Raw genomic sequence first — 20,675 nt, 5'->3', positions numbered from 1 at the left:
TTTAATTCCTCTGTTACTTTCTTTTTCTTTTGCTCTCTTTATGGTTTGATGGCTTGCTTTATTGGTATTCTTAGTTTAATTTCTTATGTTTTGTGTATGTACTCTAGGTTTTTGCTTAATGGTTACAATGAAACTTACATAAAATCACCTATATTTATAAAAGTCTAAGTTGATAGTAACTTAATTTTGAATATATTCTTAAACTATATTTATACTCCCCCCACCACTCATTTAAAAAAAAATCAGATGCTTCGCAAACTTGCATGTCATTATCCTTTTGCAGGGGCTATGCTAATAATCATCTCTGTGTTATTCTAATTTTAGAATATGTACTGCTGAATTGAGCACTGAGAAGTTTCTCTTGATCTGTCTTCAAGTTCACTGTTTCCTCAGTCATTTTGTGTCTACTGATGAGTCCACTGAAGGCATTCTTTTTTCTTTTTTTGGAGTTCGATCAGCACTTAGCAATTTTAATTAAAAAAAATCTCAGAATAATTTCAAACTCACAGAAAAGTTGCAAATATAGTACAAAAAATCTCCCATGTTGCCTTAGATTCACCAACTTTTTTTGAATATGAATGTGATTTCTTTAATCAAATGATAAAATATTAAATAAATCTTTAGCACAGAAATACTAAAAATCTTTGTAATCCTGCAAACACAGTGAATCAGTAAGTTGTTTTTCAAGCCTTCAAGTTTAGTGGAATTGACCTGTCATTCAAGCTAAAGCACATCTTTGGCTTCCTAACATTGCCAAAGCTTTAGAAAGATTCACCAACTTTTAATATCTGTCTCTGTCTCTCTCTTACAGACACACACACAATTAATTAGTCTTTTCCGAACGATTTGACTTCAAGCTTCAGGCCTAATCTTACATCACCCTAAATACTCCATTGTGTATTTCCCTAAACAAGGACCTCCCAAGAAGTCAGGGAGTCAACATTGATAAAACACTAGCATTCAAAGAACCTATTCAAATTTCAGTTTTGCCAAATGTCCCCAAAATATCGTTTTTAGTTTTCAGGCCCAGGATTCCTTCATACATTACATTTAGTTGTCATGTCTCTTTGGCATCCTCCAGTCTGGAACAGTTCCTCAGTCATTCTGCCTATCATGTCCTTGAGAGCTGAAAAGAATACAGGCCTTATATTCTGTAGGCTGGTTCTCACCTTCATTCCATTGGATGTTTGCTCGTGCCCAGACTCAGGCACGCATTCCTGACAAACTTTGATTTTCTCATTATGTCAGTTTGTCCCATCTCTAGTGATATTAATCTTGATTATCTAGTTATGTTGATGTCCTCACTGTAAAATTATTTTTCTTTTTAACTGTTGGGAAATGTTCCAATATTGTTTTGAAATCCTGTTCCTTACTGAAACTTCACCCATTCTTAGCCTCCATTGACAACTTTAGTCTGAACGACTATCAGGTTGGTAATTGATTTTCTATTTATATTATTCTTTTTACATTTATTGGTCGGCATTAAACTGCAAAGGATGAACTTTTCTTTCTCCCTACTGATTTATATATCATGATGAGGTCATGGATTCCTATTTTATTCAATAGGTAATAATCTGTTACTGTAAATACTTTCATACTCAGTTTGTCCCCAGTTTGGCCAGTGGGAGCCTCTTTGAGCCAGTTTCTTTATCCTTTTAACACGGCCCTATCAGTTCTTGAGCACTTCCTTAATTTCCAGCATGAGATGTTCTAAGCTCATTTTTGTAGTTTTCTTGCTCCAACTGTAAAATCTTTCATTTCTTCAGAGAGTCTTGGTTCCTCTTTTTTCCCATATAAATATTTTTTGAAAAATTTGAACTTTATTTATTTTTATTGAAGTATAGTTGATTTACAGTATTGCTGGCTTTTTCAGGTGTACAGCAAAGTGATTTAGTTATACATATATATGTATATATCTGTATTCTTTTTTTAATCCTTTTCCATTACAGTTTATTACAGGATATTGAATATAGTTCCCTGTGCTATACAGTAAATTCTTGTTGTTTATTTTATTTTATTTTATTTTAGGGGGAGTGGGTAATTAGGCTTTTATTTATTTATTTCTTAATGGAGGTACTGGGGACTGAACCCAGGACCTCATGCATGCTTAGCACTCACTCTGCCACTGAGCTATACCATCCCCTCATTGTTTATTTTATATATGGTAGTGTGCATCTGTTAATCCCATACTCCCAATTAATCCCTCCCCCCATTCCTCTTTGGTAACCATAAGTTTGTTTTATATGTCTGTAAGTCTGTTTCTGTTTTGTAAATAAGTTCTTTTGTATTATTTTTTAGATTCCACATATGAATGATATAATATTTGTCTTTCTCTGTCTGACTTAACCTCACCTAGTATGGTAACCTCTAGGTCCATTCATGTTGCTGCAAATGGCATTCTTTTATTCTTTTCTATGGCTGAATAATATTCTAGTGTGTGTGTGTGTATACATACCACATCTTTATCCATTCATCTGTTGATGGACACTTAGGTTGCTTCCATGTCTTGGACTATTGTAAACACTGAGGTCCATGTATTTTTTTGAATTAGAGTTTTCATTTTTTCCAGATATGTACTCATGAGTGGGACTGATGGATCATATGGTAGCTCTATTTTTAGTTTTTTAAGGAACCTCCATACTGTTTCCCATAGTGGCTGCACCAATTTATACTCCCACCAATAGTGTAGGAGGGTTCCCATTTCTCCACACCCTCTCCATCATCTGTTATTAGACTTTTTGATGAATGGACCTTCTGTCCAGTGTAAGATGATACCTCGTTGTAGTTTTGATTTGCATTTCTTTGATAATTAGCAATATTGAGCATCTTTTCTTGTGCTTGTTGGCCATCTGTATGTCTTCTTTGGAGAAATGTCTATTTAGGTTTGTCGTAGTTATTTTAAACTCATTGCACAAACTTTTATGTACCCTTTCAAATGTAAGTTACTGTGTTAGGCTATGAAGAAGCCATGTAAGTGGTCCCTGCCATAAGTGATTCACAGTCCTAGGGGGAAAGAAATTTAAAAATGCTATTGCAAAATGATAAATGCCATGTGTTGGGTGAGCTCATGAGATATAGGAGTAAGACAGATACAAATAGAGGGATATCCCAATCAAGGGATAAAGTAGTGCTTAATTTGACTTCTTTAAAGACAAGAAAAGCCTTGGTCAAGTGAAAGATGGAGCTTATCACTAATCAGGAATTGATTTCCTTGTAGAGGGAAATGATAATGCAGTAGCTTGAAAGAGTGAATGCACTATGGTTTTAAAGAAGGGCAGGTAGCTATAAATGGTCATCCCCAATCATGTGATTTAAACGTATTGTCAAATGGGATGTTAGGATCTGGAATCCAGGGACATGTGGGAATAGTGGAGAGAAGATTAGGGAAAAGTTGGGGTGGTAGTGGAGAGAAAATACTCATTTATCCACCATGGAGCCATTTCGCCAGTGTGTAAGCTAGCTCAAGCTATGTGGGGGATTGCTTTTGGGAAATGCAGCCAGCGGTAGGGCTCTCAGTGATTTTGAGGTTTTTAGCAAAATTTGGAATCAAGCAAACAGGGATGGTGGTGGTGGTGGTGGTGGTGGTGATGATGGTGATGATGATGATGATGATGATAATGATAATGATAATGATACAGATGCCCAAGTTGTTACATGTATTTTAAGGGTATCAGAGCTCATTTCAGGAAGTATGCATAATAGTTCAGAAACTGAACAAATGGATATCCGTCAGTAACTTCAAAGCAAAGAAGGGGAGAGGTGGAGAGGGAAGGGGGCGGTGAAAAGAGTGAAGGGGCTCAAAAAGTACAAACTTCTAGTTATAAAATTAAAAGTCATGGGGATGCAACGTATAGCATGGTGACTATAGTTAATGATAGACTATTGACTATTTGAAAGTTGCTGAGAGAGTAGATTTTTTTTTTCTTACCACTGTCAATAATATCTCATACACATCACTCACACACATTTCTCCTTATGTCTTCCTCAGAATATAATTATGTCACCATTTGAGTTAAATTCCCATTTAGTTTGTACTTAAATATTCCTTTTTAAATGTCTCAATACATTAAAATACCCTAGGTGTGTTGTCAGTTCCATAATCTTCTTTGTGATTGGCTTTCATGAAGCTGCTTCATGTGAACTGCTTCTCTGATACAGAGCTATTAATAAATTCATGGGACATCCCCTTCATATGTACTCCCCTTCCTATCCACCGTATGCCTGAGCTCCACATAATGATAGTAGTCATCTCTATACCTGTCAGCACCTCTGGGGAATGTATATTCTTGGCCTTTCTGATCCAAGCATCATTTTGCTATAGAGTGACTGTTAGTCTACCTTGTGGTACAGGTTTCTGAAACCACAAAGCAAGACTTGTCTGATGGCTTTTGTTCTCCTCTCCAGCTCTGCCTTCTCAGGCCCAGTCCATTCCCAGAAAGAAGAGGAAATGACTGACTCCCAGGTAAGTTTTAATGAACGTTATTTGTTCCCTTCCTTATTTTCAGTGCACTTTAAGGGTATTGCGGTAATCCATATGGTAAACTGGAAAATCCTATACAGATAAAACATAGTTTCAGAGGAAATAAATTTGGAAGATTAAGACCAAGAAAGAGTTAAAATATGATTATGCATTCATTCAGAGAGATTAAAGTTGGGCTTCAATTTTGAATTTTGTTGTTATAGGTAAAGCAGATGCATAATTTGCATTGTACATAAGGATAAAATGAAGATTTATTAGCAGAAGTAAGTTTTACATTGGCACCTAGGTCAGTGAATACATTATAGTGTGACTTCCTGTAGTTGATAAACTCAGCTTTTCTGATGGTCTGCTTTGATCAAGAACAAAGCAAAGATTATATGTCAAGATAGCTCAGCGTTGGAAAGAATGCAAATGAACATCAGTGGAAAAAAAAAAAGATAAGTTATACTATTTCATGCACTGGGATACTACCCACCTCACCACCCACCCCCCACACACGCAAAGCAGATTGCTGCTGCTTAAACAGCATAGTTAAATTCACAAACGTGAAGTGAGAGAAACCAGAAACAAGAGTACATTCTGTGTAGTTCCATTTATATAAAATTGAAAACTGGAAAAACTGATCTCTGTGAGAGAGAATAGTGGTTACCCCTGAGGAGGTATTTACTGGGAAGGGACATGATGGAGTCTCCTAGTGTGCTGAAAATCTTCTGTATTTTGACTTAAGTGGTGGGTAAACAAATACATAAATGTATAAAAATGTCTCATTTGTACACTCAAAATGAGTGCATTTTACTACATTCTATGCATGTCATACCTCCTTTTTAAAAAAGCCCTAGAATATCTGAAGAAATAGGTGGAATATGTCTTTCAGGTGACCCTATATAATTATTTTCTTCCATGTGCATTTGCTATAGATTTGGCCACAATCTAATCATTTCTGGTAAATTCTTATAATTTTAGCCCACTAGAATGTGAACAGAGTGTATCTTTTATTTGGTTTACTGCTGTATCTCCAACCCCTAGAGCATTGGCTTGGTATATGTGGTTTTTGTGAATATTTGTGGTTTTAATGAATTGAATCCATTGTTCCTTACTTCTTTATTTTACTCTCAGAATAAGTAAAATCTGCCTTATCTTCAAGGATATTTCCTTTTCCTCAGAACCTCATCCTTTTTCTTCAAACTTCCTTTGGAATCTTTCTCTTTCAGTTTTGTCCGGCTCTCTTAGCTGCTAAACAGATCTCACTTTACTGCCTTTTCACTCTTAGCTCAAAGCTTTGCTATACTGAGATAGATAATGTATTTCTTTGACCAAGTGCCCCTATCTAGTATCTCTGTATCTCTAGTATTTTCCTCAAACTGAGTTAGTTTTCAAAGTGAACACACCTGTGTAACTAGCAGAAGCACTGAATCAAGAAATAGAGCTTTACCCTAACACCCATTAAACTCCTCCTACACCTTTCCAAGTCATTATCCCCATGCCAGGGGTAACCACTGTTCAGTTTATATTACCATAGGTCATTTCTGTCTGTGTTTTAACTTTATGTGATCTATGTACTTTGTGTCTGGCTTCTTTTGCTTAATATTTTGTCAGATTCATGTCGAATTGTTGTATGTAGCTACAGTTTAGTTAATCTCATTACTTTATATCATTCAATTATGTGAATAAACCATAATTTTAGGTATCCATTCTATTACTGATTAGCATTTGGGTAGTTTTTATTTGAAGATAATTAAAACATTGTTCCTATGAACTTTCTTACAGATTTTTGTTGCACATATATGCACATTTCTTTCTACCAAAGTAGAATTGCTGAATCATAAGTTATGCTTTTATGGGTAAATCAGAAGTTACCTTTTATGATACTGCCAAATAGTTTTCCAAAGTGGTTGTCCAAAATTATACTTTTAACAATATATTAGCATTCTGAGTTACTCCAGGACAGCCATCTTGAATGTATTTTCTACAGTTACTAAAGCTTGGGTTTTTTTGGCATAATATCAAACTCATAGGCAATAAAAGGGAAGCTCAACTAAATATGAGTATATAACAATTACATTCTCCTTTTTTGATACAATCATCATATAAATTGGCAAAACTTGACAACAGTTTCAGTAACAGTTATGGCGGACCTAATCTGGTATTTAAATACATATTTATAAACCAAATTATAATCCAGTGGAAAACTGCATATAGGACATGAAAAAGAAATCCACAGTTGGAAAAATTAAAAAGAAGAAATACTCAATAAAAATTGCAAATAATAGTAAAACTAATTTCTATTGTTTGATACAAGTTTTACATGGATTATCCTATGTAGTTTCCATAAGGAGTATATTTTCTTTTTTTTCCCACGAGTTAGGAAATTAGCACAGAAAAATTAAGGTTATAGGTAAAGGTGTAGTAGAATCAGGATTTAGTCCCAGGTGGTGTAACTGTGAAGCCTGTAACCTTAACCACCATCCTGTGTGGTCTTAGCCTCCCTCATTATTAATGAAATGCAAATAAAATGATTTTTAAAACATAATCATCAGATTAGTCCCATTTTTAAAAAGTTCATTATATCTCAGAACCGATCACTTGTCAACATTTCCAAGGATCTTGTTGTAACCCAGGCCATATCATCTTTTACCTGGAAGAACTTCAGTAACTGTTTGTTAATCTCTCTGAATACATTCTTGACCATCTATACTATAGTCCATTCTCCAGAGAACAACCAAAGTGAAGATTTTAAAATGTGAGGCATTAACTTCTCCACTTAAAATCGCCTAATGGCTTCCCATTACACTTGGAATAAAATTCAGATTTCTTACTGTCCTTTACAGAACCCTTCATGGTATGCCTTCTGCCTGTGTCTTTATCATTATCTTGTGCTACACCCTCCCTCATTCACTGTCTTTCAGCTTTTTCCACACTTGCAATGGAGTTTATCCCTTCCTTGGAGGCTTTTGAACATGCTATTAAAGCTAGCAGAAAAGACTAAAGTTCCGACTCAGTTCCCTCTCACTCAGCCCTTTTGCTCTATTCAAATTTTAGGGAGGACAGTTTGCATTACTCAGCTTACTGATTCAGATATCAATGTCATGTAGAAGTACCCTCACATAGTGTTCAGCCAAATGTCTGGGCAACTTGTGAGCCAGTCAAGTTGACACATAAGAGTAACCATTGCACTATCTTATTTTATCTTACATATTCACTTGTTTATGTTTTCATTTATTTCCCCCAACTAGTATATACATCCCAAGAGGACCAGAACTTATATCGTTCTTACTGCTATATCCTTAGGCTCTAAACCAGTGCTGTGCACATTTCAGTAACTTATTGGCTAAAAAACCCATAACTCCAGGGCTCAATTAAGAATTATTTTCTCATTCTCTTCAGTGGCAGTTAATATTCATAATGAAAACTTCAACTACTATTAGACCCTCAAATTAGTCTTTGAGCTATCAAAAAAAGTTTCAATTAATTAATTCTCTTGTCCTATTGCTTTAACAAGTAGTGGAAATAGAAGAGTTGGGATTTAGGAGGTATTGCTAAGACTGAATGAAATGAACTTATTGACACATTGTACCTAGGTGTTGGAGTAGAAGTAGGAATGAAAACTTATTATTACAGTTCTGTTTTTGGAAAAAAGTGGTTAGTGTTGCCATTAACCAGGATAGAAAAAGTTAATAGCAAAAATTCCTGAATATTATGTTATTACACATAAATCTAATATGGAATAGGTAATGTTACCTGAAATAGTTAACTACCAGTGGCAAACTACTAATTGGATTCTAGGTAGTATATGATAATTAGAAAAGCAAAATTTTCTGTTAGAGAAGAGTATAGTTTTTCAGTCTATCAAAACATCCAAGATTCATTAAAGTTTAAATTTGTTAAAAGTTTTTTAAAAAGGAAAAGGCTATTCATTAATATCAGGTAAGATAAGATTCAAGACAGTAAGCTTTAAACAAAGAACAGTGCTTTAAAATGAAGAGTGCAGTAGATAATAGAGATAAATGGTTAAGACTACTTCTATACCAAATAAACTTCAGAAAATTTACTGTAATACTGTGAAAAATAAGAAGAAACATATCAGTAGGAAACTTTAATTGATCTGTGTTAGCTCATGATAGACACATAAGGTAGACAACAAAATAAACATAACTACCAATAACAATTTGACAGAGCTAATTGATTGTCGTGTTATAGCCTGGAAACAACATCCCTTTTTTAGATATGGAAAAACTAAAAGACTGACCATATATTAGGACTGAATGAAAGTAAATTTCAAAAGTACAAACTGTGCATGTTCCACAGTGCAATTAAATATGAAGTTAATAATAAAAATTCAAAAAGAAGACACTCCCACATGGAAATTTTAAAACTAGCATAAGCAATTCAGATCAAGAGAGATTAAAAATTTATGTTACAGAACATCTAAGAAAGTAATGCACAGAAGAAAACCTACAGGCTGAATAATAATGTTAATAAATATAAATAAAATGAACAAAATATAGAGCTCTAGAAATTAGAAACAACATGAGAAAATAGAAGAAGGAATTGGTAAGAATAAAATTGAAGTCAGTGGGTTCACAAATTGAACCAATAAAGAGCTGCTTTTTCTTCCATCTCTCTGTCTTCTCTCATCCTTTTATTATTTTAAAATCTAAGAACAGAGAGGGAATAGAATAAACAACCACATACCGAATACCTGGAATTAGCATATTTTAATATTTTGTCATTTTTGCTTTGAGATTGTTTTTCAATAAATAATTAATTACAGATACTCTGTCCCCAGAGGCAATCACTCCCATGAATGTTATGTATATCAATAGAGTCCATGGTTTTACATTTTTACCACAGCAATTTGTGTATATACATATTATATAATGTTGCTCTGTGTTTTAGATTTCTAAGTAACTGGAAACATAATGGACTGACAGTTCTGCAACTCACTTTATTTACTCCATATTGTTTTCAAGACATATTCATGTTAATATGTGTTCCTGACTTTGTCTTTTTCCTTTGTTTTGTTTTTCCTTGTCAGTAGCACTCTATCTTAATCACCCTGTCTTTATTATAATAAATCTTGGTATTTGATAATGAAAACAAATCCTCCACCTTTGTTCTTTTTCAGCATTGCTGTAGCTCTTTATGGTGAATTGTATTTCCTTATAAATTTTAGAATTAGTCAATTTCCACAATTAAAACTACTGAGATTTTTGTTTTGAATTGAATTGCATTATGTTTACAAATATATCAACTGCAAATACGATTTTCATCATTTTGAATTCCCATGGCTGCTTTTATTCTTGCATTATTTCAAGTTCTGAATGTTCAGTGTAATGCTGAGTAAATATAGTGGCAGTCATCTCTGTTTCGTTCTTAGTCTTAGGAGTAATACCTTGAATGATTCACCACTAAGTATGATTATTTTGTGAGTTTTTTCTTAATATGCTTTCAAATAAAGGAGATTTCCTTTTATTCCTAGCCTGCTAAGAGGGTCTGTTATGAATTGGTATTAGTTGTGTCAAATAATTTTCTTATGTATATGATCTTGATCAAATAATTTTTCTTCTTTTTGAATTAATTTGGTTAATGAAAGTGATACATTTTTTATTGAAGTATAGTTGATTTACAATATTGTGTTGGTTTCAGGTGTACAGCAAAGTGATTCAGTTACATATATATTTTTTTTAGATTATTGTTCACTATAGGTTATTACAAGATATTGAATATAATTCCCTGTGCTTTACTAGAAACCCTTGTTGCTTATCTATTTTATGCATAGTAGTTTGTATGAGTTAATCCCATACTCCTAATTTGTCCCTCCCCTTCTCCATCCCCTCTTTGGTAACTGTAAGTTTGTTTTCTATGTCCGTAAGTCTGGTTCTGTTTTGTGTATAGATTCATTTGTATTATTTTTTAGATTCCACATATAAGTGATACCATATAATATTTGTCTTTCTCTGTCTGACTTACTTCACTTAGTATTCTCTAGGTCTGTCCTTGTTGCTGCAAATGGCAATATTTCATTCTTTTTAGGGTTGAGTAATATTCCATTGTATATATATACACACATCTTCTTTATCCAGTCATCTGTCAGTGGGCATTTAGGTTGCTTTCATGTCATGGTTATTGTAAATAGTGCTGCTATGAACATTGGGGTGCATTTATCTTTTCAAATTAGAGTGTTCTCCACTTTGGTAAGAGTTTCTATGATAAATGGATGTTGAATGTTATCAAGTGCTTTTTCTGCATCTATTGAGATGATCGTGTGTTTTTGTCTTTTCTTTTATTGCTGTGGTGTATCACATTGATTGATTTGCATATGTTGTACCATCTTTGTGACCCTGGGATGAATCCAACTTAATCATGATGTATGATTTTTTTTAATGTTTCGTTGGATTTGGTTTGCTAGTATTTTGTTGAAAAATTTTGCATCTGTATTCATTAGAGATAACTGGTTTTTTTAGATTTCTTTTTTGTAGTGTCCTTACCTGGCTTTGGTAGCAGGGTAATGTTGGCCTTGTAAAAATGAGCTTGGGAGTGTTCCCTCCACTTCAGTGTTTTTTTTTTTTTTAATTTGAGAAAGATTGGCATCAATTCATTTTTAAATATTTGGCAGAATTCACCAGGGAAGCCATCTAGTCTTGGGCTTTTCTTTTTTTTTGGAAGGAGAGGAGGATTTTCTTTATTGGAAAATTTTGATTACTAATTCAGTCTCCTTACTCATACTGGTCTGGTCTGCTTTTCTGTTTCTTCATAATTCAGTCTTGGTAGGATTTATCCGTTTCTTCTAGGTTATCCACTTTGTTAGCATAGTTCATAATAGTCTCTCCTTTGTATCTGTGATATCAGTTGTAGTATCTCTTTCATTTCTGATTCTATTTGACTCTTCTCACTTTTTTTTATTTGTAGAGCTAAAGGTTTGTCAATTTTGTTTCTGGGTTTGTTTTGCTTTTTGGTTTGTGTGTGGGTTTTTTTTTTCCCTTCCCCAAATCAGGTTGTATTTCATTGGTCTTTTCTGTTGTTTTTCTGGTCTATATCACTTATTTCTGCTCTGATCTTTATTATTTCCTTCCTTCTGTTAACTTTGGGCTTAGTTTTATTCTTGTTTTTCTAGTTTCTTAAGTGTAAAATTAGATGGTTTATTTGAGAGCTTTCTTTTTTCTTAATACAGGCATTCATCACTCTTGTAACTACTTTTGCTACATCTGTGTGTTTTGATTTGTTGTGTTTCTATTTTCATTTGTTTCAAGATATATTTTGATTTCCCTTGTGATTTCTTCTTTGACTCAGTGGTTGTTCAGGAGTTTGTTGTTTAATTTCCTTATATTTGAGAATTTTCCAGCTTTGCTCCTTTTATTGATTTCTAGTTTTATTCCATTGTGGTCAGAAATTACACTTGGTATGAACTGACTTTTCTTGTGTCCTATCATATGATCTATCCTAAGGAATGTTCTTTGTACACTTGAGAAGAGTATACTGCTGCTTTTGGGTGCTTTATTCTGTAGATGTCTGTTAGGGCCATACGGTCTAAAATGTAGTTCAAATCTAACATTTCCCTGTTTGACTTTCTGTTTGGATGATCTATCCATGGTTAAAAGTGGAGTATTGAAATCCCCTACTATTATTGTATTCCTGTCTATTTCTCCCTTTAGATCATTAGTATTTACTTATTTAATATATTTAAGCACTCTCATGTTGAGTACATATATGATTGTTATATCTTCTTGATAAATTGTCCCCTTTATTATTATGTAACACCTTTCTTTGTCTCTTGTTATAGTTTTTGATTTAAAGTATTTCATCTGATATGAATATAGCTAATCCTGGTGTCTCTTGGTTTCCACTTGCATGAATATCTTTTGCTATTCCTTCCCTTTGAGACTATGTATGTTCTTAAAGTGGAATTGAGTCCCTTTTAGGCAGCATATGGTTATTTTTTTTTTTCAAATCCATCCAGCCACTCTGTGCCTTTTGATTGGAGGATTTAAATATTGATAGGTAAGGCCTTATTAATGATATCTTATTAACTTTTTTCTGGCTTATTGGAGTTCCCTTGTACTTTTCTTTCTCTTGCTGCCTTCCTTTGTGAATTGATGATTTTCCATAGTGGTATGCTTCCATTCCCTTCTTTTTTTTGTTTGTGAATCTGTTATAGGTTCCGTTTTGTGGTTACCATGAATCTTACGTAAAACATCTTGTAGATAAGCCTGTGTTATGCTGATAATCACTTAACTTTGACTGCATGGAAATACTCAACCCTTTTACTCCTCCTCCCCTATTTTTACATTTTAGTTGTCTTAATTTACCTCTTTTTAATTGTGTTTTCATTAACAAATTACTGTAGTTGTAGTTTTTTAATACTCTCGTCATTTAACCTTTATACTAGAGTTAAGTGGTTAATACACCTCCATATTACAGTATTAGAGATTTTGGAATTTGACTCTATATGTACCTTTATCAGTGTGTTATATATTTTTATATGTTCTCATGCTATTAATTAGCACCCTTTCATTTTAGCTTGAAGAACTCTGTTTAGCATTTCTTGTAAGGTAGGTCTAGTGATGAACATCCTCAGTGTGTGTTTAAAAAGTCTTTATCTCTCCAGACATCTTTGGTGGATAGGGTGTTCATGTTTTGTGGAGTTTTTTTCTTTCAATACTTTGAATATATCATCCCATTCTCCCCTGGCTTAGAAAGTTTCTGCTAAAAAATCCATACTGAGTCTAATGGGGATTTTCTGCTTTTTTCTTGCTAATTTTAAGATTCTTTCTTTGCTTTGATTTTTGACATTATAAAGTGTCTTGCAGAGGATCTCTTTATATTTAGTTTGGTGACCTGTGAGCTTCATGAACTTGGATATCCAAATCTCTCTCCAGATTTGGGAAGTCCTCAGCTTTTACTTCATTGAATACAGTTTGTGCCTCTGTTCTCTCTCTATTCACATTTTGAGACTCCCAGAATGTGAATATTCTTTAAAGTCATGGAACCCCATAATTCATGTATGGTTTCTTCACTCTTTCATTCTTTCTTCTCCTTTGACTGGATAATTCAAAATTCTGATCTTTTAAGTCAGAGGTTCTTTCTTCTGCTTGATCTATTCTGATATTGATGTTCTCTTTTGCATTTTTTATTTCATTCACTGTGTTCTTCAGCTCCAGAATTTCTTTTTTTAAAAAAATTTAACAGTAATTCTTTATTTTCATCAAAGTTAGAGTTAACATTTACCACGTTGTTTCTTTTATTTTCCCAGAATTTTTCTTTGATTCTTTTTTATAATTTCTATCTCTTTGTTAAACTTTTCATTTTGTTTGTGTATTACTTTTCTTGGTTTGATTGAATTATATTTCTGTTTTCTTGTAGTTCATTGATTATCCTTAAAACAACTATTTTGAATTCTTTATTGAATGTCTTGAAAATCTCCATGTCTTTTGGATCAGCTATGGAAGATTATTGTGATCCTCTTGTGCTATTGTGTTTCCTTGATTATTCATGTTTCTTGAAGTTTTGCATTGCTGTCTTCACCTGCAGTCACCTCCTCCAGTCCTTGCTTACTGCCTCAGGAGAAAAGTATCTTCCATCAGCCCTATGGATTCTGAGACCTTCTCAGAACTTCTATGGATAAACCTGCTCTACTCTACTCTCTCCCTCTTATGGCAGGATTCTTAAGATTGTATGACTTCTCCCAATCCTGCAACACACTAGGCAGGTTGCTGAGAGCCTTCCTTTTGTTTCCCCCATTTTTTATATTCAGTATAAATTGGTACCCAAGATCCCTTTAACTCACAGTATTAAAGATATATGCTTACTAGATGAATGAACATAAACTGACAGGCTGCTATTATGTTTTTTCGTTTAGACAATAACAAAACCAGGTAAAATTTATTTTATAGCCTCTTATCTTTGTGTACTCTCAGAACAAGTTTCAATATTTTTTGTCCAGAACATCTAAGATGGATGACTTCAGATTGAGTGGGAGTATGTTACAGGAAACAGTGACATTCAAAGATGTGGCTATTGACTTCACTCAGGAAGAGTGGCAGCAATTGGATCCTGCTCAGAGGAACCTGTACCGGAATGTGATGCTAGAAAACTATAACAACTTAATCACAGTGGGTAAGGGTAGTTTCCTGTACAACTCAAATTCTGGGAGTAAAGTACCCTTTTTTCTTCAGGTGTTTCTGAAATGTGTGGAACCAGAAACATTACACTTAAGTGTGGCCTTTAGATGCCTTTGTTCACATGATTGTGCATGCTGCAACTTTCAGAGCAAAATGTCATCATTGGTTATGTTTCAGAAGGCAGCATCCCCAGAAATCATACTTATCTTGTCCTTTAGGAAGCCAAATTTCCCTGGGCTAGCCTCAATTTTTGAATGATTCTTTGTTCCTAGTATTTATGCCCAGATCTTATGTCACTTCCCTTTGACAGGATGTCCATTCACCAAACCTGATGTGATTTTCAAGTTGGAGCAAGAAGAAGAACCATGGGTGGTGGAGGAAGAAGTGTTAAAGAGACATTGTCCAGGTTAGTGGGAGGGAACCATACAGATGAGTAGGGGCCAGAACCCTTTAATGGTTAATCTGTAAGTTGTTGATCTCCCTGAAATGTTCTTCAGTGGTATTTTTTTTAAGGCTGTACAATTTTATAATGACAATTGATGTGAATTCTTTATATACCTACAATGTCATTTCTAGATAACTTTCTTAAATTCTTTCCTCAAAGCTTCTTTTCTCAGAACCTGAAAGATCAGTCAGCTTTCTTACCTGTGTGCTAGATATCAGCATTTCCTAATTCATTCCAGTTTTACTTTGATAATCATTCTAGTATTAGCATCTTCAGTCTTCTGCCCACTGTTTTACATTGGATCCTTTCGTTTTGTGTTCAGATATTCATAGAACTGTAATTGAAAGTCAGTGCTGATTTTCTGCTACCTCTAATTTTCTGCTACCTCTAATTTTCTGCTACATTTGTCAGGTATATATACATGTGCTTGTTTGTGTGTGACATAGGTGTATACATATGTAAATATATATGCATACATACATATAGATGCACCCACATATATACATATACATGCATACACATACATATGTATATTTCTAACTTGATAGATATTGCAGTGTCTTTTTTCCCCTTCAAAGAGATTATAACAATTTATATTTCTACTAACAATTTCTGCAACATAGTTTATTAGCACTTCTTAAATCTTTGCCAATTTGATAAGTGAAAAATAACTTACTATGGTGTGAATTTGCATTTCCTTTATTATAAGTGAAGACAAGCATCTTTTCATATGTTTAAAATCTATCTATATTTCTTTCTTATGAACAGTTTGGGTTTCATGCTCTTTTTTCTGTTGAATTCTTAATTTGTATGAACCCTTAACATGTTAAAGTGATCAGCCCTTTCTCTCTCATCTTTTTCTAGTTTTTTTCCTCCCGTTGTCATTGCTTTTTGAAGTACTTTTTGCAACTTGAGTTTAGAGTTCATAGAATCAAAATAACAATCTTTTCTTATAGGAGATTATCATATGGTTTTTTTCCTTTTATGTATATGGTTGAATATTATTTACATATTTATTAATGCCTCATCCTCATTTTTGCTCTGAATTTAAATAATTATTCTAACTCAGCCTTTCAAGTCAGTGTTACACTAGTTTCATAAATAATATTTGGAAGGTTTCCTTCCTGTTCTAGAACATTTATATAACATTGGCATAAAACTCCCTTAAGATTTTTGTTTAAGGGGGCCAGCGTATAGGTTGGTGGTAAGAGTGTGTGCTTAGCATGCATGAGGTCCTGGATTCAGTCCCTGGTACCTCCATTAAAAATAAATAAATAAACCTAATTACCCACCCCCCAAATAAAGTAATATTAGTAATAAAACAAACAAACATACAAAAAAGTCAAAAAATTTTGGTTTATCTTACCTGTTGAAGTTATGGATTTTGTGGATTATTTGGACCCTGTGGATTTTTGAGGGAAGTTTCTTTGACAGCTTTTTCCCATTTTTACTTTTATAACTTTTCTGTATAGGTGGTTATGTCTCTCTTGGCAATAGTTTTTGATAATAGGTTGTAATTTTCCAGAAAGCTATGCATTTAATCCTGGTTTTCACAGAGTTGAAAAAGGTGATCGCCATGTATATTTAAATTTCCTCTGTATTCTGAAAAGTTTACTATTTATTGATGTTCCTGGACCATCTGTTATTTCTTTTGTTTTTATTTTTTGTTTTTGTAGGGGGTAGGTAATTAGGTGTTTGTTTTTATTTTATTTTATTTTGTTAATGGAGGTACTAGAGATTGAACCCAGGACCATGTGCATGCTAAGCATGCACTCTGTCACTAAGCTCTGCCCTCTCCACAGGGTCATCTGTTATATTTAACAGTTTGTTTCATCTGTATTTTCAAATCTGTTTATATAAAATTACTCATAGTATTGTCTTCTTCCTTATGTCTTCCATTAATTCTGAAACATTCCCAGCATCATCAGGTATTGGCTCTCCTTCACTGGCTTAACACTCTACTTCTGAGACTCCTATTAGATAGATGCTTTTTATTTTTTCCTCAATATTTTTTAATTTCCTTTACTATTTTCTACCTCTGTACTCTGTGTTGCTTTCAGAGTGATTGCTTCAGATATATCTTCCAGTACTAATTCTCTTTTCAGTTGTGTTTATTCCTCTTTTACACTCATCCATGTTTTTTAGAAAATTTTAGGAGCATTTTTTATTTTTAGAAATTTTTGTTTTTCATTTTTGATGTTTTCTTTTTATATCTTTCTGGCCTTTGTTAATAATTTCTGTGACTTCTTCAGCTTTGTGTTTTTATCCTTTACTTCTTTAAAAATACTGCTCTTTTATATCCTGTATCTGACAGTTACAGTGTCTTAAGTCCTCAGGTTTAAATATCTTGTTTTTGATGACTCACTTAATGTACTTGCTTCTTCACATGCTTGATGATTGCTGATTCTGAATTTGAATTTTTTAAATCTTAATTTGCGATAATCTTATTGTCCTAAATTGGGTGTTGCTTTCTTCTGAAGATGATTTGCATGTGTTCCTGGTGGGTTCCAAGAGGCATTGCAAAGAGTATAAGCTGAACGTTCTTTGAAGGTCCTAGCTTTTTGTAGGAACGTCAGTTGAGCTTTATTGATGGCTCAAGGGTCTTACACTTTAGTTAACAGGGCTATTGTTTCCCTAGGTACTCAAGTCAGATCTATTGTCCAGGTTGCTTTCTTTTTTTTTTTTCAATTGAAGTATCATCAGTTACAATGTGTTCATTTCTGGTATACAGTATGATGTTTCAGTCATACATATATATTCTTTTTCATAGTCTTTTTTGTTGTACGTTACTACAAGATCTTGAATATAGTTCCTTGTGCTATACAGAAAAAATTTGGTTTTTTATCTATTTTATGTATAGTAGCCAGTATTTGCAAATTTCAAACTCCCAATTTATCCCTTCCCACCCACTTTTCCCCCAGTAACCTTAAATTTGTTTACTATGTCTGTGAGTCTGTTTCTGTTTTGTAGCCATGTTGCTTTCTAATTCTTTCTCTCAGACCTGGTTTTGGCTAATACTTGTTTTGTTTTTGTTTTGGTCATTTTTTTTGTGTATGCTGCTGGGGTGTGATTGGTGGAGAGTATTGTGGTGTTCTTGGAGATTTATGCTACTTCCAATAAGCCCAGTGATGCATTAGAATTTCTGCTTTATCCATTATCTTGTTTTGCAATATGAGGTTACCCTACTATAATTTTAATACTCAAAGTCCTTATGTAATTAATACCTCTCTCTCTCTCTCTCTGTCTTTCTTTCTCTCTCTCTCTTTTTCCCCCATTTGCATGGTGTTCCTTGTTTTGGGTTGTTTTATTTTTCTCTTTCATCTCTTTTCTTGATTCTGCTAGTTAATTTTTTAGCTTTTTTGTTTTCTCATTGTTTCTTCTTCATGGATTTATATTTCTGTTTTGAGCTCTTGATTCACAGCTAGTATTTTCATTAAGTTTATTCATTCATGGCAATACCTTTAGTCAGGGTATTCATTTACTATGTCTCATAATTGCTTTAGCTTGTATTTTTGGTTTGCTTTCTTTGTATCATGTTTCTTTTCTTTTTTCTCTTGTAACTTTTTGAGAGATCTGATTCCAGCACCTTCTCAGTTTTGAGTGAGGATAGTTCTTCCTTGACCTGATTTTTTTAAGAAAGATAATATTGGGGAAGGAGAAGGAGTGCTCTGATCTAAAGCAGGGATCCATAAACTATGACCTGTAGGTCAGCCACTTGTTTTTGTAAATAAAGTTTTGCAACACAGCCACACTCAGTTATTTACATCTTTTTTTTTAACTGTCAGTTTACTTTTTTTTTTTTTTTTAACTTTTTTTGTTTTGTTTTAATGGCGGTGCAGGGGATTGAACCCAGGACCTTGTACATGCTAAGCATGCACTCTACCAATGAGCTATACCCAACATTTACATCTTGACTTCTAATACTTTCAGATTACAGAGGCAAAGTTGAATAGTTGTGTCAAAGACTATATAGGACCCACAAAGCCTAAAATATTTACTATCTGATTTTAAAAAAAAGTTTGCCAACTCTTGACGGGTAGCAATGCATCTGTGCTTCATACTGAAGCCTTCTATTCTATGTGGTTGTGTGAATGTATGTTTAGGCTTTATTTCTTCTCATCCAAAAAGGAACTGCAGCTGCAAGTCTTCTCATACTCTGAATCTTACACTCTCACCCCAACAGACTTCTTCCTAAAAAAGATAGTATTTCAGAGTGTTTCCTTGTTTGGTTCTGGCTTCCTTAAGATACCTTGAGATAACAAGTCTCCTGTTATCAGCCTACACGCCCAAATTTCCATGTTGTAATCACGGGTTACTTAATTCTGCACTTCAAGGTGTAATATCCATTTTGACATTGTCAGCTGCTGGCTCTGCCCAGGATCAGCAAGAGCAGCTGTCTTCTCTTAGAATATTTCTTCCCCTGTTCCACCCTTCACTATATGTGTCAACAGTAACTCATTTATTCTACTTGGGGTTACAGCTACCTCCTAGGATCACTGAAGAATCAATGACTGTTCATTCTTGTTTGTAAAGTAGAAAAGAGATCAGATACTTTTTCATTCCACCATCTTAAAACATGGAGTGTTTTTGCCACATTTGATATTTTGATCTTGTCCTTGCCTCACGTCTGCTTGGATAGTACCTTAAAGACCTGATCGTACCCTCTCCCTCCACATCTTTTACTTTATTGAATTTCCTTTTCCTTGAACTGAGATAATTCAAAAGCTTAAGCTTCGTATTCTGCCTCCTTTTCTACATTTATAATCTGCGACCAAGTCTCTTATCTTTACCTGCATTACAGCTTCACAAGACTTTTTCCTTTACTTTATTCTCAGTCTGGCAGAGAGGGAGAAAAATCTCCGTTTTCGTATCTTGGAGCTAAGCAGCAACTGGGGACTGGATGTCTCCCCTTATGGTACGGTGACTTTCACTTACTCTGTGTTGGAGCCAGTTCATTATCTCTGCATCCCTCTCCCTGGTGTCCACGATGCTAGAGCCTTTCTGCTCATATTTCTCAAAAGAATGATCTCCTATCTTCTCTAGGGTGGAAGAGTGGTCTTTGTTAGTTTATACCTTTTTCTTTCTTTATTTTGTATTAGTGTGGTTTTGAGTAGTATCAGAGATAGATTCATGTTTTTATTAGACCATTTTTAAGCTTAATTTCTCATTCTTTGTTTTATCCTCTGCTCAATACTTACTCCCTAGTCAGTCATGCTAGGGGGCTCTTCCAGTTTTATATTCTAACTCTTTTATCCAGTTTTTACCTTGCTATTGTTTATTCTCATTTTAGTTACTGTTCAGAACAATTTTATTTTTTCACTTTTTAAAATACATAACACATGCTAATAGTTCAAATTTTTTTAAGTACAAAAGGATATATATTGAAAAGTAATTTTTCTTCTCTTACCCATTTCTTCCTCTATGTTGGAAGCCCATAGTATCATTTTCCTTTGAGCTATTACTTGTTTTTTCAAACATTTTTATTGAAACCACTTTAAGTTAATTAATTTGTGGATCACTATCATCTTTGCTGTCAGATGTTCTTTTCCAAGAATGTGGTATGCCTTTTGTCTTAGTTTCCTAGGGCTGCTGTAACAAAATAGAGGCTAGAAATACAAAATCAAGGTGTAAG

At 33.9% G+C, this 20,675-nt stretch overlaps 1 long non-coding RNA gene and 1 pseudogene across 1 annotated transcript in view; one reads left to right on the top strand and one right to left on the bottom strand.

Moving 5' to 3' along the window:
* Positions 1-20,675, top strand: part of ZNF569 (zinc finger protein 569) — a 35,472-nt gene that overhangs the window by 8,481 nt on the left and 6,316 nt on the right. Inside the window, exons 3-5 of the long non-coding RNA XR_010382405.1 lie at positions 4,405-4,462; positions 14,421-14,593; positions 14,909-15,004. This is a non-coding gene — a long non-coding RNA (zinc finger protein 569). The remainder of the gene's footprint in view (positions 1-4,404; positions 4,463-14,420; positions 14,594-14,908; positions 15,005-20,675) is intronic.
* On the bottom strand, positions 236-348 carry LOC116155061 (U6 spliceosomal RNA; annotated as a pseudogene).

This window comes from Camelus dromedarius, chromosome 9 (assembly GCF_036321535.1).
Source record: "Camelus dromedarius isolate mCamDro1 chromosome 9, mCamDro1.pat, whole genome shotgun sequence".
Classification (NCBI taxonomy): Eukaryota; Metazoa; Chordata; class Mammalia; order Artiodactyla; family Camelidae; genus Camelus; species Camelus dromedarius.
This window is presented reverse-complemented; position numbering and strand designations above follow the sequence as displayed.